The sequence below is a fragment of the Engystomops pustulosus genome, chromosome 10, assembly GCF_040894005.1.
Source record: "Engystomops pustulosus chromosome 10, aEngPut4.maternal, whole genome shotgun sequence".
Taxonomy (NCBI): Eukaryota; Metazoa; Chordata; class Amphibia; order Anura; family Leptodactylidae; genus Engystomops; species Engystomops pustulosus.
The window spans coordinates 71,829,944-71,850,681 of NC_092420.1; the positions used below are offsets into that span (position 1 = coordinate 71,829,944).

Below are 20,738 nucleotides of genomic sequence, written 5' to 3' on the forward strand. Positions count from 1 at the left end.
TAATCTGCATGTATTAGTGTATAAATGTATATCTAAGTGCAGAAATGTGTGCGTATAAGTGTATATAAGTATATAAAAGTGAGTGAATGATTTTAGAAGTTTACCTGTGTGTAGATAATATAAATGTGTGTACATGAGTGCGTAAATGTGTGTGATTGTATAAACGTGTCTGTACCAATATGTATATATATTTTTTTTTTTAAGGGGAAGGGGGGCCCCATGCAGAAATCTGCTATGGGGCCCAAGCTCTCCTAGTTACGCCACTGACGTCTACTATATTCTGTAGGTGTACACAGGAGTAGTTTTTTTTTTTTTTTTTTTTTTTTTTATTAATCTTTTTATTAATATTTTATGCATACAAAATTAATAAGAACAAGAGTTATCAAAGACATTCATTGTCAAAAAAATATATATACAGTTTGTATCACATACATGTTGTTTAAATATCGATGTCATTATAATCTGCAATAATCTAGACACTCTATATGTTTCCAATTATAAACCGCTAATTCTAGCCTTAATGTTTATATTGTAACATTCGATGTGGAATTATTAATACGGATATCCAGTTCTGAATACAATGAATGTCTTATCATATATTGATATACAATACCCATCCCCCCCCCCATTCCCACCCTCCCTCAGTCAAGAAAAAGAGAAAAAAAAAAAAAAAAAAAAAAAAAAAAAAAAAAAAAAAAAAAAAAAAAAAAGGGGGAATGGAAGAAATTCCGCTCTATTTCACACATAACCATTTTTTCTGCCAGATTTCTCTTTTCCCTAGGTCTGCAAATTTGATCTCCTCAAACTTTTTTATTTTATTTAGCCTATTTTCCCACTCTACTATGTTAGGCTTTTTCGGGGACTTCCAGACATAAACGATTGTACAACGTGCTACTTGTAGTGCCATCCCCACCCATCTGATTAATTGTGTAGGGCCAACAACATCACTCGTGTTACCAAGCACCAAAACATCAGGAGTCTTAGGGACCTTCAAGTTTGTTGCTCGACAGACCTCCGTGTGTACTTCCTCCCAAAATTCTAAAACTTCTACACAATTCCACATCATGTGGAGGAAGTCTGCTTTTGGATCCTGGCATTTTAAGCACTTTACTGAATGTGTCTTCCTGAAACGATTTACCGCCTCAGGGGGATAATAGAGTCTGTATATGATTTTAAGTTGGGTTAATCGGATTGATTCGGAGCTAACTATATTCATGTTTTGATATATACTTAACCATTGTTTTGTTGATAATATACCGACTTCCCTTTCCCACTTTCTTCTACTTATGTGAAACTCTACATTTTTTAAGTTCATGATTGTATATTTATATATTTTAGATAATAGTTTCTTCCCACCGTTAAGCTTTGCAAAATAATCTATTACGTGATAGTACCTAACTTCTAGTGTCTTCTTCTTCTCTCCTAAACTTTTTATTCTGTGAGTCAACTGGATATATTTATAAAAATTTTGGTTATTTACATTAAACATATCTTTCAAAGTCTCAAAAGACATTAACCTACCTTCTGTGCAAATTTGTGAGATTAAGTGAATACCTCTGTGTTCCCAGAAGGCTCTACCCTGGAATTGTTCCAACTCTTTTAACTCTTTATTTTGCCATATTGGCGAGAATTTCGTACTAGTGACTATATCAAAATTTATTTTTACCCAGTCCCAAACTTTCCTAAAACAATTACATAACGGTATCCCCCTGGCTACTAGTGAATCTAACCGTCCTGACTCTAATAATATTAATCCATTATTCGTGTTCATCCCTACTACTTGTGATATAGCTTTGATTATATTCCCATCCCCTCCTCCTATTAAATATTGTAACATTGTGGATATGAAATAAAGAAAAAAGTTAGGTAATGACCATCCCCCCTTATCTCTTAATTTATAAAATACATCAATTTTAATTCTAACTCTCTTCCTTCCCCAAATGAGGTCATTCATCAGCCTTTCAATAATCTTAAAAAATTTTTTATTAATCCATATTGGTGAAGCTGTGATGACATATAATAATTGTGGTAACACTATCATCTTTATAAGTCCTAGTCTGTCTGCTTGAGAAAGCGGTAATTTCGTCCAAATTTTAATTTTCTTCCTAAGACGTTGTATTAATGGTGATAGATTATCCTCTAGGTAAGTCCTAGGTTTTACTCCTACTTTTATCCCCAAATAATCGAGACATTCCCCTCTTGGCAAAACCTCTAACTCCTCTATGCAGTCTATATCAAAGTCATCCAGGGGAAGGAGGTGAGACTTAGACCAATTCACTTCAAACCCTGTTTGATCTCCAAATTCCTGAATTGTTTCCATTATCACCGGAATAGATCTCTCGGATTGATTCACTGTAAACAGCATGTCATCCGCATATAGCAGAAGTTTATCATGGCGACCGCTACATCCCCAACCATGTATGCGTGGGTTATTTCTGCATTTAATGGCTAACGGCTCTAGAAACAGAACAAACAAGATAGGGGAAAGCGGACATCCCTGTCTTGTTCCCCTGGCAATCTTGAATTCGTTTGTTAATCCACTACTTAGTCTTATCCTGGCCGAAGGTTGAGTATACATCAGTTTAATATATTCGATAACTGTCTGCCCAAATCCAAAGCTTCTCAAGGCTTCCCAGAGGAAGACCCACTCCACCCTGTCGAATGCTTTCGCTGCATCTATCGACAGGATGGAGCGGGATCCCCCCCGGCTCATCTGAATACCTGCAAATACCCTTCTTAAATTACTGGCAACCTGTCTGCCTGGTATAAAACCAGATTGATCTGGGTGTATGATATCCCCTATTACTATTCCTAATCTCCGAGCCAGAACCTTTGCATACAGTTTGACATCTGTATTCAACAAAGAGATGGGGCGGTACGATTCAACATCCAGTGCATTTTTATTTTTTTTTAATATCAGGGTGATTGTGGCTTGTCTCATAGAGGCGGGTAGCTGTCCCACCCGGGAGGAGTATGTAAACACCTCCTCCAGAATGGGCAACAGCACCCTCCTACATCTGCGATATAGTTCAAAGGGCAACCCATCTGATCCAGGGGTAGTGTTACCCGATATAGAGTCCAATGCCTCCCCAATTTCTTTCACCGATATTTGTTCGTCCAGCCCCTCCCTTTGTTGTACTGTTAATTGTGGAAGGTCTATACCCTCCAAGTATTCCTGAATTTCCCTTACTCCAGTTCCTTTTTGTGATGCATACATGTTTGAGAATGCATTAACAAACTCTTCCTGTATTTCTCCAGGATCATTAGTGACACTACCCTTACTAGTTTTAATCGCAGTAATTCCTAGATTGGGTTCCTGATTTTGAATAATCTTAGCTAATGTCTTACCTGGTTTCCCCCCTTCATAAAATTTTTTATAACCTGCAAAAAAGGTTGCATGCTGTGCTTTATCTAACAGGAGTTGTGTATAGTTCTTATGTGCTTCTTTTAAGTTGGCAAAATTTTCATCCGAGGGATTAGAGCTGAATTCGCTTTTGCGTATCTGTATTTGGGATTTCAATGATTCCTCCTGTAGTTTGTTTAGTTTCTTTATCCATTGAATCTTGTTGAATAGATATCCGCGAATGTAGGCTTTGAGTGAGTCCCATGCGACTCTAATATCTATTTCCTTCTTATTCTTAAGCCAAATCTCCTCGATTACCCCTGTCAACTCCTGGTCAATATTCAGTATGGCAAACCAATGTGCATTAACCCGAAAAGGCCTTGGGCTACCAATTGTTGCTTTTTTTGACCTAATATCCACTACCATAATATAGTGGTCCGATATGGTGTTCGGTTCATATTTCATCTTTTCAATATAATCCAGACAGCTACTATTACACAAGGCGAGGTCAATTCTTGACATCGCCTTGTGTGTATTACTGAAACATGAGAAAGCTACCTTGTTTAAATATTTCCCCCTCCAAACATCAATCAGGCCAACTTCGTCGCATAGTCTTTTCAGCGGGGAAGTTCCTACCGCTTTCATAGAGCCATCCGCTGATATTCTATCAAAGTGACCGTCCATCACGCAGTTATAATCCCCGCATGATAGAACTGGACAGTCAGAACATTTTTCCATAAATAAAACTAATTGGTTTATCACCTCAGAGGAATATGGTGGGGGGATATATACCAGGGATAATATACACCTGAGACCCTCCAATATTCCTTCAATAAAAATATAGCGACCATAGTCATCTATTTTAATTTTCAATATTTTTAGATCTATTCTCTGATGAACCAACAAACTCACTCCTCTTGATAGGGGTGTATAACACGAGTGATATTGTATACCCACCCAACTACGTCTAACTCTCCAAAGGGTTTCTGGCGTGAGATGTGTTTCAGTTAGGACAATTATGGCTGGTAGGTGTCTCTGGATACAATCAAATATAGCTGTTCTTTTAATAGTGTCCCCAAGACCTCTGACATTCCATGTCATAATTTTAACACTCATGTATTAGGGAAAGAGAGAAAGAAAAGCGGAGAAAGAAAAGAAAAAAAAAAAAAAAAAAAAAAAAAAGGAACACTTGACTGAGTGACCCACCCCCCAACTCCCTCCCACCCCTCTTCTTGGCCCACAAAAACTTGTAGGTCTCTACCCATTCAACCCCACTTCTCCATCCTCCCCACCCCACCCCATCTCCCCACGTCATCACCCATACGCTTAATTTAGCAGTATTAATTACATCATAAATCTGTATCTACGGAGCAAATCAACAAATGTCTAAGCTACCATCTACCGTCTACCCTCCCTTCCCCCCTTCCTCAGGCCAAACATTACCACCCTTTGGAGTCCAACCACTCCACAGCCTCCTCTGGGGTATCGAGAAAAATAGCTTTATCTTGATATATAACTCTGAGTTTGGAGGGAAATAGTAAGGAATATCTCAGATTGGCTTTCTGTAATCTCTTTTTTATATCCTGAAATTTTTTCCTTTTTTCTTGTGTAGCCTTAGCATAATCTGGGAAACACATGATCTTAGAGCCCGCAAGGGTCACTTCCCCTTTTTCCCTCATTCTCCTCAGTATACTGTCTCTATCTTTAGATATTAATAATTTCACCAGGAAATGTCTTGGTCTAGCACCCGGGGGAGGGGATTTCCCTGGGACTCGGTGAGCTCTTTCTACGCAAAAAAGTGTTGATAAATGCTCACTCCCCACAACCTCCTTTAACCAACTTTCTATAAATTCTAGGGGTTTTTTCCCCTCTACCCCTTCCGGCATACCAATAATCCGTATATTGGTTCTGCGTGACCTATCCTCTAGCTCAATAATTTTATTCTGTAAAAGTATATTTCCCTCCTTTAGAACATTGATTTCTTTTTTTAAAGCTGTCATGTTATCCATCAATTCAGTTACTTTAGAGTCACTTTCTTTCATTTTTTCCCTGATTTTTTTTAGATCTCCTCTTATCATTGTGGTCTCTGTGTCGAATTTATTAGTGAGATCCATTATAGAAGTATTACAATCGCGTATTGCTTGCAATATTTCCGAGACAGAGCTTTTTTCAAGTGTCATAATACCCTCCTGGTTATGACCTGTATCTACCTCTTCTATGGGCAAATTATCCGAGGAGGCATGTGCAGTTGTCATTCCTGCCACCCCTGCCTTTGCTGCCCCTTTAGTTTCTCCCCCTATTTTTTGGCTCACTTTTGTCCTAGTTTGTGGGGATTGCCACATTTTGTCTAGTTTATATTCATTTTTACTTGATGCTTTATCTTTAGGGGAGGTAGCGCCTTGTGATTTGCGCTTCTCTGTTTTCTCACCCTTGGGGGCCATGGTATGATCCGAGATAGGGGGAGGCAATTTGTTTTTAACAAAAAAAACTTATCAAATACAGTGGGACAACGCTAGTTGCGCAATAGAGGGAGTATCGGGCCAGAAGATTACTAGTTGCAATATATGCAGAGGGGTATCCGCACTACACAAGGCTGAACATATAATCCACCAGTACATCCGTTGATCCGTAATCTGGCATTAGTCAGTTAAAATACGCAGTTGCAAATTGAGCGACAGAAAAAAAAAAAAAAAAAAAAAAAAAAACTCTAACAAACAATTGTATATGCCCATACAACCAGATTATATCTGTTAATAGAAGTTGTTAGTGTAACCAAACTGCATTAGTAAATTAATAAGCAGATAATTAAACAGATTGAGGTAAGAGCTTTAGCAAACAGTTATATATGTCTATAAAGTAAGGTTGTTAATCGGACAAGTTGGTTCAGTCGCAGGTAATCGGGCAATCAAAACTTGATTAACGCCTGGTAAGGCAGGTTCGATCGGAGGAAGTACTATCACTTCAAGTTCACTTAACCTGGTATTATCGCTTATCTCAGATTGACTGAGAGAGGTAACTGATAAGCGATTATCTACACAGGTATTAATATAAACAGCAAGCAGATATTCACACAGGTTACTTATATATGCAGAAGGATATCAGGACTACCCAAAAATGAACCTGTGTTCCAGTATCAATGTGTCCATGCGTATTCAGACAATGATCAAGTAAAACAAGCGGTTACACATTGGGCAACAGGAGAAAAAGCTCTGGAAACCAGTTGTGTATGCCTACACAACCAGGTTGTATCCATTAATGAAAGTTGTTAGTGTGACCAAGCTGCGTTAGTAGGTTAATGAGCAAATAGTTAGAGAAGCAGAGGTTAGTCAAAGAGCTTCAGAAAACAGCTTTGTCAAACAGCTATGTATATCCATTCAACAATGTTGTACACGTTGAAGGAAGTTATTGATATGTCCAAACTGTGCGAGTTGGCCAGATAGCTGTTAATCCAGCAGGTTGGTTAAATAGCAGATGATCGGGGAAGCGGAAATTAGTTAACATCCAACAAACAGTTGAATATTCATCAAGAAAGGTGTGCCACACAGAAAACGTTGTGGCACAACTAAATCATTTATAGAGACATCTCACCACCTCTGGACACAGGTGACCTTATTTCCCGTAGGCCCCAATATTCCAGCCTTCTCTTCAGAATCGCGTTCTTCAGGGGGCACTGAAGGGGTCCGGCAAGACGATCTTCAAGCCATCTGTATCGAGCGGCTCTCTCCTTAATCCAGATTCCGGACTCTCGGGGGCTCCAGCAGCTCCAACAAGTCCCAGGGCTCCTGCGGCGCTGAGCCTCAACAGCGGTGCGTCCAGATGTCACGGATCCCCCTGCAGTTGCAGCAGCGCCACACAGCAGGCTGCGGGCACCGCGACAGCCAAATGCCACTGCCCCACAGAGCCACCTGTATCTCCCAATGCCGATGCTGGGGACGCCAGACGCCTCGGCAAAAGAGTGGAGCTCCGGTGTCTCCAATATATAGTCCCAGGTAAGGGACCCGACAATAACCCGCCGGTAACCCCAGCCGCAATCGCCAGCGGCACCACAGACTCCAGGCTCCGCAGATTAACGCGGCGTATGGGGATGGAGAGACGGGGCTACAGCATGGAGCGGGGAGGAGAAGCGTGCAGCATCTTACGTCATGCTGCTTCCGGTTCCGGTACACAGGAGTAGTTACACACAAAGAAACGGCTCTGATGGAAGAGGAAAGATAAGTCAATGTCAGTCTCCAGGAAGATACGAAAAAAACACAGCATGGCCCGGTCATGGCCCCCAGTAGTATACAGCCAGTCCAGCCTGCCCCCAGTAGTATACAGCCAGTCCAGCCTGCCCCCAGTAGTATACAGCCAGTCCAGCCTGCCCCCAGTAGTATACAGCCAGTCCAGCCTGCCCCCAGTAGTATACAGCCAGTCCAGCCTGCCCCCAGTAGTATATAGCTAGCCCAGCCTACCCCCAGTAGTATGTAGCCAGCCCAGCCTGCCCCATGTAGTATACAGCCAGCCCAGCACTAAAAAAAAACAGGAAAAAAAAAACTTATATACTCACCATCCGGCGGCCTCGATGCGCAGCACTGCTCCCCCGATGTCAGCGCGGGTCCTCTTCTGTCTTCAGTAACATCCTGCAGGGCGCGGCCATGGTCTTTCCGGCCACTGCTGACGTCATTCTATGCGCCGGTCAGCAGAAAAACATGGCGGTGCCCTGCAGGATGTTACCGAAGACAGAATAAGACAGGAGACAGAAGAGGACCCGTGCTGTCATCTGGGGAGCAGCACTGCATATCGGGGCCGCCGGGGGGTGAGTATATAAGTTTTTTTTTAAGTGCTGGGCTGGCTGTATTGACTCGTGCATAAGCCGAGTTAAGTATTTTCAGCACATTTTTTGTGCTGAAAAACTCGGCTTATACACAAGTATATATACGGTAATTATCTTACCAATTATATGGACCCCATACCAGGAAATGTTACGCTTTACAGGGGCAGTCACCCTCTTTATGAGGTCCCCGACCGAAAACACAGACACAAACTTCTGGATCTGGCTCTTAAACAGACTGCACCATGGCTTCACCTGTGAGCTCTTACAAAATGAAACATTTTTCATCAAAAACATTAGATTATAGAAAAGCTCAGGACATGGCATGGAGAGACCACCCTCTTTATGAGGAAGATAAACAACGTTCCTCCTAACCAAATTGACTCTACTACCCCACAAAAAGTGGAAAAAGACGTTGGTCAGTCTGGGAAGTAAATTGTCTGGCACAGGGAACAACACACTGACATACAAGAAGATGGGGAGTAGGAAGGTTCTCACAAGGCTAATCTTCTCACTGTACGTGAGCTTCCAGTGCCCTTAGCTCCGCACCTTCCGCTCACACACGGCCAGCTTCTCATCCCAGTTTACTTTCCCTTCATCTATAGCTCCAAACACAACTCCCAGAATCTTTATCTTCTCCTCTACTGTTCTGAAGGGAAGCGAGAAGACCCCATTTCCATTACCCAGCCACAGAGCCTAGCTCTTCTCCATGTTCACGGCTGAGTTAGACACCTTGGAGAAAGCTGCTATTTCCTGCTGTAGAGCCACACAGTCATTTCTAGAAGACACAAAGACTGTCACATCATCTGCATCATAGGCACAGAACTTTACCGTCTCAACTTTACTCTGCAAATGACACTTCAGTCCTGTAAATTCCTTATTGCCAAGCAATTTTCTTAAAAAGGGGTCTAAACTAAAGACATATAGCAAGGGGCTGAGGAGGCAGCCTTGTCTCACACCCAACATGATCCGGAAAGGGTGTCCAAGGTGACCATTAACTAAAGGCTGACTCATTGCCTCCTTATAGAGGACCTGTAGCCATTGGACAAAATGTGGAGGAAGGCCATACTCCAACAGCACTTGGTACAAGTAGCCATGGTGGACTTTACTCTGGTCTAGGCCAACAATGTATGCCCCAACATGATGCTGCTTGACATAGGCCACCGCTTCTCTCACCAGCAGTAATGAGTCCTCTATAGTCCGACCTCTCACACCACATGTCTTGTTATCACTCTGCCTGAAATATAAGATCTTAGCCAGGATTTTATAATCTGTATTAAGCAGAGACAACGGCCACTAGTTCTTTAAGTTTTTCAGGTCTCTCTTCTTTGCCAAGAGAACAAGTACAGAATTATACTGGGAGGGAAGAAGCTTCCCAGCACACAGACAGTCATTACAGACCAGCCATGACTAAGGGTGCGTACAGCACCTGAAACGCGTAGGCTTGATCCCGCACTTTTGTAATGACCGGTGTTGCCATTGGGTTGTCATCTTTTACATTTTAATCAAAAGAGAATAAAGATTGAACAAGATTTTAAATGAGCCACGCCGGTGCCGGAGTGAATTTGTTTTTTTCCTATTACAGACCAGCGTCAGGTCCGGATCCAGCAAGTCCCTGAACTCTTTGTAGAATTCACTGGTGAGACCATGCAACCCCAGACTCTTCTTGTCTTTTAAGGAGTCAATGCTCCTCTTCACCTCCTCCTTTGTTATGGGCTCAGCCATACTATCAGCCTGCACTAGGTCTAGATTTGGCAGAGTCACACTATTCAGATAGCTCTGGATGGTATCACTGCTCATCTGAAGAGATAATAGTCTCCAATGAACTTCTGAAGACTGCTCTGCTCAGACTGCTGCAGCCCATTCTCATCTAATAAGACCGTCCCTGCTTTTACAGGCAATAAAAGGGTCTGGGTTGTGAGCCCCCCAATTATCGAACTGGCTTTCTGCTTTGAGGGATTTGAGGCGATTGTACTGCACCTGTCTCATCCTCTGCTTCATCTGATGGACAATCTCACTGTCCACGGTCTCACCACTATTCATCCTGCTGTAGAGGCGGCTGAGCTGTAGTACCCAGAATAAAGTGCTTGATTTCACCTTTCATACACTCCCTCCACTCTCCCGTACCATCAAGCATACACTGGGTGGTCTTCCGGTCATTATAGATGGTGATAAATGACTCCTTAAACTCCAGGTCCTGGAAGAGGAAGCTGTTAGCCTTCCAGTATCCCCTACTACAAACCACAGCAATCTTAAGCTCCAGGGACACACTTACCATACAATGGTCAGAGAACTCTATGGGGTTGATATTGTACTGGGTGGTTCTCATACCCCTCTTTGTGTATACCCTGTCTATACAGGTGGCATTCCCGCCCTTATGATAAGTGTAGGCCTTATGGTTACATTGTTGATTAAAAGGGTCCACTAAATGGGCCTGCTGGACTATGTTATTAAGGAAGGTCTCATCATATCTCAAGCTCTTGTGACTACTGGAGCGATCTAAGTTACAGGAGACGCTATTAAAGTCACCACACATCATAAACACTTTAGATGTAAAGCACTATGGCTTGATACTCTGAAACAACTACCTTCTCTCCTTCCTAGTCTGAGGAGCATATACATTAACAACTCTATAATGTACATTGTCCAAGATAAAGTCCAGCATTAGGCAGCGGCCGGGGCAGATCTCCAGGACTCGCTCCACCTGAATGTCCATATCATTGAAGAGAACTCCCACACCATCATTCCTTTCTTGACCAAAGGACCAGAAGGATGGCCCGTGTCTCCAGTCTCTCTTGGCTGCATACACCTTGGTATTACTCTTCAGGTAAGTCCTGTAAGAAGATGTCAGACCTCTCCTCAGCCAGACGCTGGTAGATGGCCTGCCGCCGGCTACTGGTCCTTACATTGTTCAAATTGATAGAGCTGATCCTCAGCTGCATTACTTAGGTGTTTTCAGCTTTTTCCTCCTCCCGCTTCTGTGACCATTAGTTCCCCATCTTTTGGTGGAAATTCTGGGATCAGGTTCATCTTCCTGAAGTTCCTCATCAGAGATGAGTGGAGGGGTTTGATCCATCGCTGTGGTCTTCTCTTCCACTCCCAGTGCACTATAACGCCCGGATGTTATGGCCAGCACTGGCGCCTCTACTGGTTTATCCAGCGTGGTGACTTTCCTAGAGGGATGGGCAACGGCATTATTCCTCTTCACACTCTGGAAGCCTTCCTCATCCACACTGGTTCCTGCCCCCGGATCAGTGGTCTTAGTAGAGGTGCTGGGCAGCTGCTTGGATCCCTCATGGACAGAGGACTTAGATGTTTTAGTTGTGGTAGGAACTGACGTTCCAGTGACTGCCGATACCTGTGGTGCAGCCTCTACAGATGAGACACCAGCCTCTATTGCAAGGGTTCTGGGCACTTTGCTCTTAGCACTGGATGTAATTTCTGTGATTGCTGGTACTTGTAGTGCCGCCTCCACCAATGGTACTCTTTACAGCAGGAGTTTTGGACACTTTCCGATTGGCACGATGAGTCTCTTCAGTGGCTGGTGAGACTTGTGGTGCAGTAATTATAGATGATACATCAGTCTCTCCTGCAGGATCACTACACTCGTGGCTGGGACCTGCACTGGTGTCACTGGTTCTTGGTGCAGCCTTTGCCTCCTCACTGGTCTGTGAAGACTCATTATTGTGTTGAGCCTGTGGACACTCAAGGAACGTGTTCCCAGACTGGGAGCACAGGTTACAGACAACCTGTCCTGTACATTCCTTCTTCATATGTCCCAGTTGTCCACATAAGGATCACTTCATACGGGAACAGTTTATAGCAACGTGGCTGCCCACAGTAGAAGCATATCCCTCTCTCTGATCCTAGATAGAAAGAATGAGGCAGATGTCTAGTAACACTATTGTGGTGCAGCAGGGTGATCCTCACAGTGTAGCCTCCATTCCAGAGATCCTCCTCATCATAGATCTTGACTGGGTTACTCCTCACCATACACAGTCTACTCAGCCAGAGCTCCAGATCTGCCAGAGCCACCACCTCATACTGGAGTAAGATGGTGGCCGTTATCACCTCTGGTTTGGACAGTGGGATCACCTGCAGATGTTCCCAGATCTCATTATTTTTGGTGTCGTTATGGATGCCTCAGAACAAGTCCAGATTGTACTATAGTTTGAAGTTGATATCAAATATCCTGCTTGAGGGAACATGGATCAGGGCATAGATGTCATACGCATCAAACCCCATTAAGTCCTTCAGTAGATCTCTTCCAATGTAGAGGGGACGTCCTGTTCTAAGCCGGTGTATCTAATCCTCACAGCGTTCTTCCTCTGTGGCGGGGGGTTAGCCGGCCTGGTGACATTGGAGAAGAGTCTCCTCTGCTTGGGCTGCTCAGCTGATGGTTCAGTGCTGGGCCTCTCCCCAGATGATTGCTCTGCAGAGACACCTGATGCTGTGCAGCCTGCTCCCCACTCACTGATGCTGTGCACAGATGAGGGTTCTGTACAGTGCCCACTCCTGACTGCTGTGCAGCCTGCTCTCCACTCACTGGAGCTGTGCACAGCTGAGGGTTTGGTACAGTGTCCACTCCTAACTACTGTGCCACCTGCTCTCCACTCACTGGAGCTGTGCACAGCTGAGGGTTTGGTACAGTGTCTACTCCTAACTACTGTGCCACCTGCTCTCCACTCACTGGAGCTGTGCACAGCTGAGGGTTTGGTACAGTGTCCACTCCTGACTACTGTTCCACATGCTCTCCACTCACTGGAGCTGTGTACAGCTGAGGGTTTGGCACAGTGTTCGCTGCAGTCTGTGAAGATGGCTGTTGTGATAATGATGTTTCACTCACAGCACTGAGCGAGATCTCACTAACAAAGTCTGTACAAGGGGAACTCTCCGGGTCACACATAGGAGATCCATTCCCCTCAGACATAGTGCACACAGAGTCTGCTGGAGTTAACCTTGTTTTACCAGGATCACATGCAGTGTCCATCTTTACACATACAGGGTTTCCCTGCTCCACAATGTTGTACACAGTCTCATAATCAATGTTCTTCTCTCCAATAATGTCCTTTCTCTGTACAGTCTGAGCTCTGGCCGCTCTCTACTTCTCCATTGCCCAACTTTCTACTTTAGGTACAGGCTTTGTATCTGGATTCAGTCTCTCTTTTTAATAAAGTCAATTCACGTGTCAGGTTATCCAAGCGCTCACATTTTATCAACTTTTCTTTTGGGTCAGTCTCATTCTTAATATCATCTCTTAATCTGCTTATTTGCATCTCCATCTTAAATACAACCTTCTTAGAAACACTTGAGCTCAATCCAGAAACACCACAAACTTCACTTGACTCACCAGCCACCATTACATCTCCTCCATGATCTCCATGCTGCAGGCCGCACTCCAGGCTCTGGGCTTTCCCAGGATCCTCAGCCCAGCTACCCTCTCCTCCTCCTGGGTCAGAGGCCATGCCTCCACCCTGCAGGGAGCTCACACAGACACGTCTATCCTCTCCTATGGACAAGAATAGAACTACAATAATACTACTATAAAACTGCCCCCTATGTACAAGAATATACCAACTATAATACTGCCCCCCATGTACAAGAATATAACTACTATAATACTGCCCCCTATGTAAAAGAATATACAGAGAACATAAACGCACTTCACAGGAGGGGTCAGAGCAGGCTACACCTGCTGAGGAGGCTGAGGGCATTCGGAGTGCGGGGGGCTCTTCTTAAGACCTTCTTCAACTCTGTAGTGGCATCAGCCATCTTCTTTGGTGTAGTCTGTTGGGGTAGCAGCATCTCAGCTAGGGAGAGGAGCAGACTGGACAAACTGATTAGGAAAGCCAGTTCTGTCCTGGGGGGTCCTCTTGACACAGTGCAGGTGGTAGCTGAGAGGAGGACACTGTGTAAGTTGAAGTCTATTCTGGAGAATAGATCCCATCCCTTGCATGACACTGTGGTGGCACTGGGGAGCACTTTCAGTGACCGGCTGCTTCACCCCAAATGTGAAAGGGAGCGTTATCGTAAGTCATTCCTCCCCGCTGCCATCAGGCTGTTCAACAAACAAGGCCCAAACAGAAGTAACCTGCGGCCCCCACCTAACCAGTCCCTGTAAGTCCCACCCATAGACTAAACATCAAACTGCCGATCATTGCTTGTCTCTTTTTTGTCTTTTTATCCCCCATTTCTTTTTGTTCATTTATCCCTAAAATTATTGTTGTCATATAACTACTATAATATTGCCCTCTATGTACAAGAATATAACTACCATAATACTGCCCCCTATGTACAAGAATATAACTACTATAATACTGCCCCCTATGTACAAGAATATAACTACTATAATACTGCCTCCTATGTACAAGAATATAACTACTATAATACTGCCCCCTATGTACAAGAATATAACTACTATACTACTGCCCCCTATGAACAAGAATATAACTACTATAATACTGCCCCCAAGTACAGGAATTGTAGTAATTATATTCCCCCAAGTACAGGAATATAACTACTATAATATTGCCCCCTATGTACAAGAAAATAATTACTACAATACTGACCCCTATGTACAAGAATATAACTACTATAATACTGCCCCCTATGTACAAGAATATAACTACTATAATACTGCCCCCTATGTACAAGAATATAACTACTATAATACTGCCCCCTATGTACAAGAATATAACTACTATAATACTGCCTCCTATATACAAGAATATAACTACTATGATACTGCCCCCTATGTACAAGAATATAACTACTATAATACTGCCTCCTATGTAAAGGAATATAACTACTATAATACTGCCCCCTATGTACAAGGATATAACTACTATAATACTGCCTCCTATGTACAAGAATATAACTACTATAATACTGCCCCCTATGTACAGGAATATAACTACTATAATACTGCCCCCTATGTACAGGAACATAACTACTATAATACTGCCCCCTATGTGCAAGAATATAACTACTATAATACAAGTACAGGAATATAACTACTATAATATTGCCCTCTATGTACAAGGATACAACTACGATAATACTGCTTCCTATGTACAAGAATATAACTACTATAATACTGCCCCCTATGTACAAGAATATAACTACTATAATACTGCCCCCTATGTACAGGAATATAACTACTATAATACTGCCCCCTATGTACAAGAATATAACTACTATAATACTGCGCCCTATCTACAAGAATATCACTACTATAATACTGCCCCCTATGTACAAGAATAAAACTACTGTCTATAATATACTGTACAAAACCAACCTGTGTATCAGTACATAAAGACCAAGGTTTAACTGGCAGCAAAGTGTCATCCACTATTACTGTAACCCCCTAGTGTTTGGAGAGCCCTCTATAAGCACCCGCAGCCGACCTGTGACATGCTGTTACGTAACGGGTCGTGCAAGGGTTAATAAAACTCTGAATTCAAAAAGAAATGCTATAACAAGTGTTGGCACTGTATGCACAGCTTTGTGATCCCTGTGAATTGATAGGCTTTAACGTTTAACTATCCGGTATTAGCAAAATGCCACATATTAAAAAAAAGACACATCTGCACCCCAAAATCTGCTTTACATGGAATGTAAGCCCCAAACCTAAACCTTAAGACTCTTATTTTAACAAATGGTATTCAGTGTTGGATAATTGTTTCACAAAATAAACTGCACAAGAGGTTAGACAACGAATAAGGACACGTATGACAACAGCGGAGCCATAGGCGAAGCAGGAACATGACGGTGGTAAGGGGGGACCTATAACGACTGAATTTAGATGATAGTATTGATGTAAGATGATGGTCCTTGTTAAAAGTACAGAGTGGGTGGGATAGTGTAGTGATGTAAGAACAGAGTGGGTGGGATAGTGTAGTGATGTAAGAGGGGAGGGGCTCAGGAGTAGATGTCACTCCCTGTCCTGTATCTCTCTTTCTCTTTCTCTCTCTAGAAGCACAGAAAGAAACATGTCCCTCCCACCCGCCCTTTACTATCATTAATTTACAACTGGTTATTTACCAATTACATGTATAATGCTATGAAAATGATTGTCTGTTTGTTTTTTGAACTTTGACACTGTTTATCTTGTATCATGTAAATTTCTTAATTGACTGTTGATGAGATGAAGTTGGCGTTATCCTCCTAAGCCCAGGGGAAGGGCAATTCTTCAGCCATGGGTTCCCTAGAGGTTTCCTCCACAGGGGGTTTTTCCTCTCCTGAGCGCTGTGGGATGACTCTTTGTGAGTCGGAGGTTGCACATATTTAAAGTTTCTGCCTGGAGATTAAAAATTCTCAATGTTATGCTCCTGGCTTTAAAATGGAAGAAGAAAGAAATATCTAAATAAAAATGTAGATATAAAATTAAAAACAAATAAATAAAAGAATATGTATTTAAAAAAAAAAAAATAGAATGGGAGTCAAAGTTTGGCATTTTGTTATCTGTCGCAGCTTTTATTTTGCGGTGGAGGAGTCAGGTGGAAGGTGCAGGCAAGTTATTGGTGGACTAATTTAACTTATAGAGGATGTAAAAGCTCATGGTGGTCAACAGCCTGAGCTTTGGAAGTGGCCAGCCTCAAGGCTCTGGTAATGGTAAAAGCAGCCAGGGGCGGGCACGGTGTTGAAGCACACAATGGATAATCTTCACCAGGGTCATTGGTGCCCTTAAAGTGTACTGGCTCTGCTAGAATGGCAAGCCAGAGCGTGCCACCCCCCTTTGTTGATGTCTGGCCGGGGGCTGTATGTCAGGCAACTTTAGATTGGGGTATTGGGGAATCCCACCCCTAGCATGTCACCTGACTCCTCCTCTGATTGTTTTATTCCTGTGATTCAAATAAAGCTGTGGCCATTTCACCCATTACGTTATGTGGTTGTGTATTTTTTCCATACACCGTGTTCCATACACTGTTTTAAAATAAAGTGGGGGTCCATCCCATATCCACACGTCATGTCCTCTATATGACACGTGGTTCCTCTACATGACACGTATGTCCTCTATAACACTGTTCATATGGGAACAGAATGTGGTGTCTGATGTTCTCTGGAAGAGGTCACATCAGTGCAGAGCAAACATCTCATCATTTTATTCCTGGCAATCCAACAGTCACTTCCAAAAGGAACAAACCCAATAATAAAATGCAAATAATAAGTGGAACAATAAACAGTCCCCATCTTCCACTATGTGACACCTGGAGCCTGGAGGGATCTCGGGTGAGGAGATTGACTTCCTTGGAGGAAAGTTTTTTGCTTCTTGCATCAGTCTTCATTCATAATAGCAGGTGCTTAGTCTTTTCAGTCATACTATATGGGTAGCTACAGAAGTTGTGCTCGCTGCTTAATTAAAAGCAAAAAATGACCTTTTTAAGCCAAGTTTATATTAAATGTGCCCCCACATAAAATATTGTATTATCCAAGATTTGAATTTCTCTCTGAGACCTTCTACTTCTACAAAGAGATCACTGCTATGGATAAAACTGTTAAGATACAATTTCTCCTTCTGATATTTGCATTACGCTGAATGCTATTCTAATAGAAATATAAAATACATTTCCAGGGTATTATGGTGCAATTACAAATCTTTTTTTGCCAAAAAAATACAAAAGTGGAATAATCCTTATCATTCCCTTAGCATTGATAAACCAGGGACAGTTACTTATAGATCCTCGCACTGTGACTGTGGTAATCTTCTTATCATTGATGGCAGCTCTAATTGGTCTCTGTGAGCAGCAGGGTCTGAGCCGCAACCCAAAGTTCTGTAGATTGCGGGTTGTTCACCCCTGGTATTTTGGATTTCATCTTAGTTTGGGAATATGCTCTCATTTCAAGAAAATAGTCTAGAACTTTCAATAGATGTATATTGGTAAATTACAGAGGTTTACCCAATAAAACTTAGTAAAATTATGAAGTAAGTGGTTAAAAATGATCTTTATTGGGTAAACATTAGAGATGAGCGAGCACTAAAATGCTCGAGTGCTCGTTATTCGAGACGAACTTTTCCAGATGCTCGAGTGCTCGTCTCGAATAACGAGCCCCATTGAAGTCAATGGGAGACTCGAGCATTTTTCAAAGGGACCATGGTTCGGGAATAAAATGTGTTAATTAATTGAAAAAGAATGTCTTCTGATAAGTTAGCAGATGTATGCAAACATCTGCAATCTATTCTTCACTGTTCCGCGCGTATATTATCTCCCGACAAGTTAACAGATGTGAAGAACAGTGAAGAATAGAATAAAAACAGTGAACACAAGATCATTTAAGTGAAAAACACAGTGAAGAATAGAGTACAGATGTTCTGCACATCTGCTTACTTGTCGGGAGATACGCTGTCCCGTGCCCCGCTGCTCTCCGTGCCCCGCTGCTCTCCGTGCCCATGTCTCCGTGCCCCATGTCTCCGTGCCCCATGTCTCCGTGCCCCGCTGCTCTCCGTGCCCCGCTGCTCTCCGTGCCCCGCTGCTCTCCGTGCCCATGTCTCCGTGCCCCATGTCTCCGTGCCCCGCTGCTCTCCGTGCCCATGTCTCCGTGCCCCATGTCTCCGTGCCCCATGTCTCCGTGCCCCGCTGCTCTCCGTGCCCATGTCTCCGTGCCCCATGTCTCCGTGCCCCGCTGCTCTCCGTGCCCATGTCTCCGTGCCCCATGTCTCCGTGCCCCATGTCTCCGTGCCCCGCTGCTCTCCGTGCCCCGCTGCTCTCCGTGCCCCGCTGCTCTCCGTGCCCCGCTGCTCTCCGTGCCCATGTCTCCGTGCCCCATGTCTCCGTGCCCCGCTGCTCTCCGTGCCCATGTCTCCGTGCCCCATGCCTCCGTGCCCCATGTCTCCGTGCCCCGCTGCTCTCCGTGCCCCGCTGCTCTCCGTGCCCATGTCTCCGTGCCCCATGTCTCCGTGCCCCGCTGCTCTCCGTGCCCATGTCTCCGTGCCCCATGTCTCCGTGCCCCGCTGCTCTCCGTGCCCATGTCTCCGTGCCCCATGTCTCCGTGCCCCGCTGCTCTCCGTGCCCATGTCTCCGTGCCCCATGTCTCCGTGCCCCGCTGCTCTCCGTGCCCATGTCTCCGTGCCCCATGTCTCCGTGCCCCATGTCTCCGTGCTGCCGCTGCCCCATGTCTCCGTGCTGCCGCTGCCCCATGTCTCTGTGCTGCCGCTGCCCGATGTCTCCGTGCTGCTCCCCGGTGTCTCTGTGCTGCTCCCCGGTGTCTCTGTGCTGCTCCCCGTTGTCTCTGTCCTGCTCACCGTGTTCTTCAATGTGTTCTTCCTACATATATATTGTTCTTCACATACTATTTTGTTCGCACCGTTCCGCGCGTATCTTCCGACAAGTAAGCAGATGTGCCGAACATCTGTAATCTATTCTTCACTGTGTTCTTCACTGTGTTTTTCACTTAAATGATCCTGTGTTCACTGTTTTTATTCTATTCTTCATTGTTCTTCACTGTGTTTTTTTAATTAAATGCTCGATCTCGAGCAGGGGAAATACTCGTCCGAGCAACGAGCCGTCTCGAGTACCTTAATACTCGAACGAGCATCAAGCTCGGACGAGCATGTTCGCTCATCTCTAGTAAACATCACTAGGAGATTAAAATTTGTGAACGTTCTTCCGGCTCTTGACAACGTTCTTGTGTCGTTACATTGCATTTCCCTATGGGGTTTTTTCCTTTTTTTTAATTTTTACGTGGCTTTAACTCAAAATGTTAAAAAATGTAAGGCTCTGTTTTTCTCTGCCTTAATAAAAAAGTTCTGATTTTTAAAAAGGAGTGATAGAGACAGGTTGGATTTATATCTGTGAAATGCAGTATATTTGTTAATAACATTGTATTAGAGAATGTGTTTTTTTGTTATCCAGTATATATTTAAGAATTTTGTCTTCATGGGAACACCCTTTTATATAGGATCCTGCTGCTGACATAATAGAGTGGCCAACCCCTTTAACTTTTAATTTGTGCTAAAAACATTCACCCAATTCAGAATTTTATAGTTTAAAATTAGGATATTAAAACCTTTCTCAAATGCATTTATCCTACACAAGTTTTCGATGAGGGAAAAATATGACAGATAGAAAACTAAAGGGTAAAATCTTCCTTATGCTTTATTAATGTTTACATTCAAAGCAGGATGTGAAATTTTGGCAAATGTTAAATGTTTTCTTAACTATGCTAATAAATGTGATTAAAATAATGGAGACATCAAAGCTGTAGGCATTTAGGATCATTTTCAATGTGGGCAGTGCCGTCATGTGATCTTAGTGATGTCACCTCATTTTATCCTATAAAAGAAGAGCAGTGTCTTGTACCATTCACACCTTCATCTCCTCAATCTCCAGAATGAAGATCATCATACTCTTTGCTCTGGCCGGTCTCAGCCTAGCTGTGGGTATGTAGATATAATACATTGTAATTTAGATGCTAATGTATTAATACAATCTATAGATCATACATACAGTAAATGTATATTCAGCTGACTTGTGTCTTTTGTATTTTTTTCTTTTTGCATAGAAAGGTCATGTTATGATACATCAGGAAGTAAACCAACAAATGCTCAGTGCGTGGAATTTGCTGTAAATGTAAGTTTGAATAAAT

At 43.2% G+C, this 20,738-nt stretch overlaps 1 long non-coding RNA gene across 1 annotated transcript in view; it reads left to right on the forward strand.

Moving 5' to 3' along the window:
• LOC140103580 (uncharacterized) overlaps positions 1–20,721 on the forward strand; it is a 148,618-nt gene extending 127,897 nt beyond the window's left edge. Inside the window, exon 5 of the long non-coding RNA XR_011850139.1 lies at positions 20,655–20,721. This is a non-coding gene — a long non-coding RNA (uncharacterized lncRNA). The remainder of the gene's footprint in view (positions 1–20,654) is intronic.
• Positions 20,722–20,738: the final 17 nt, after the last annotated feature.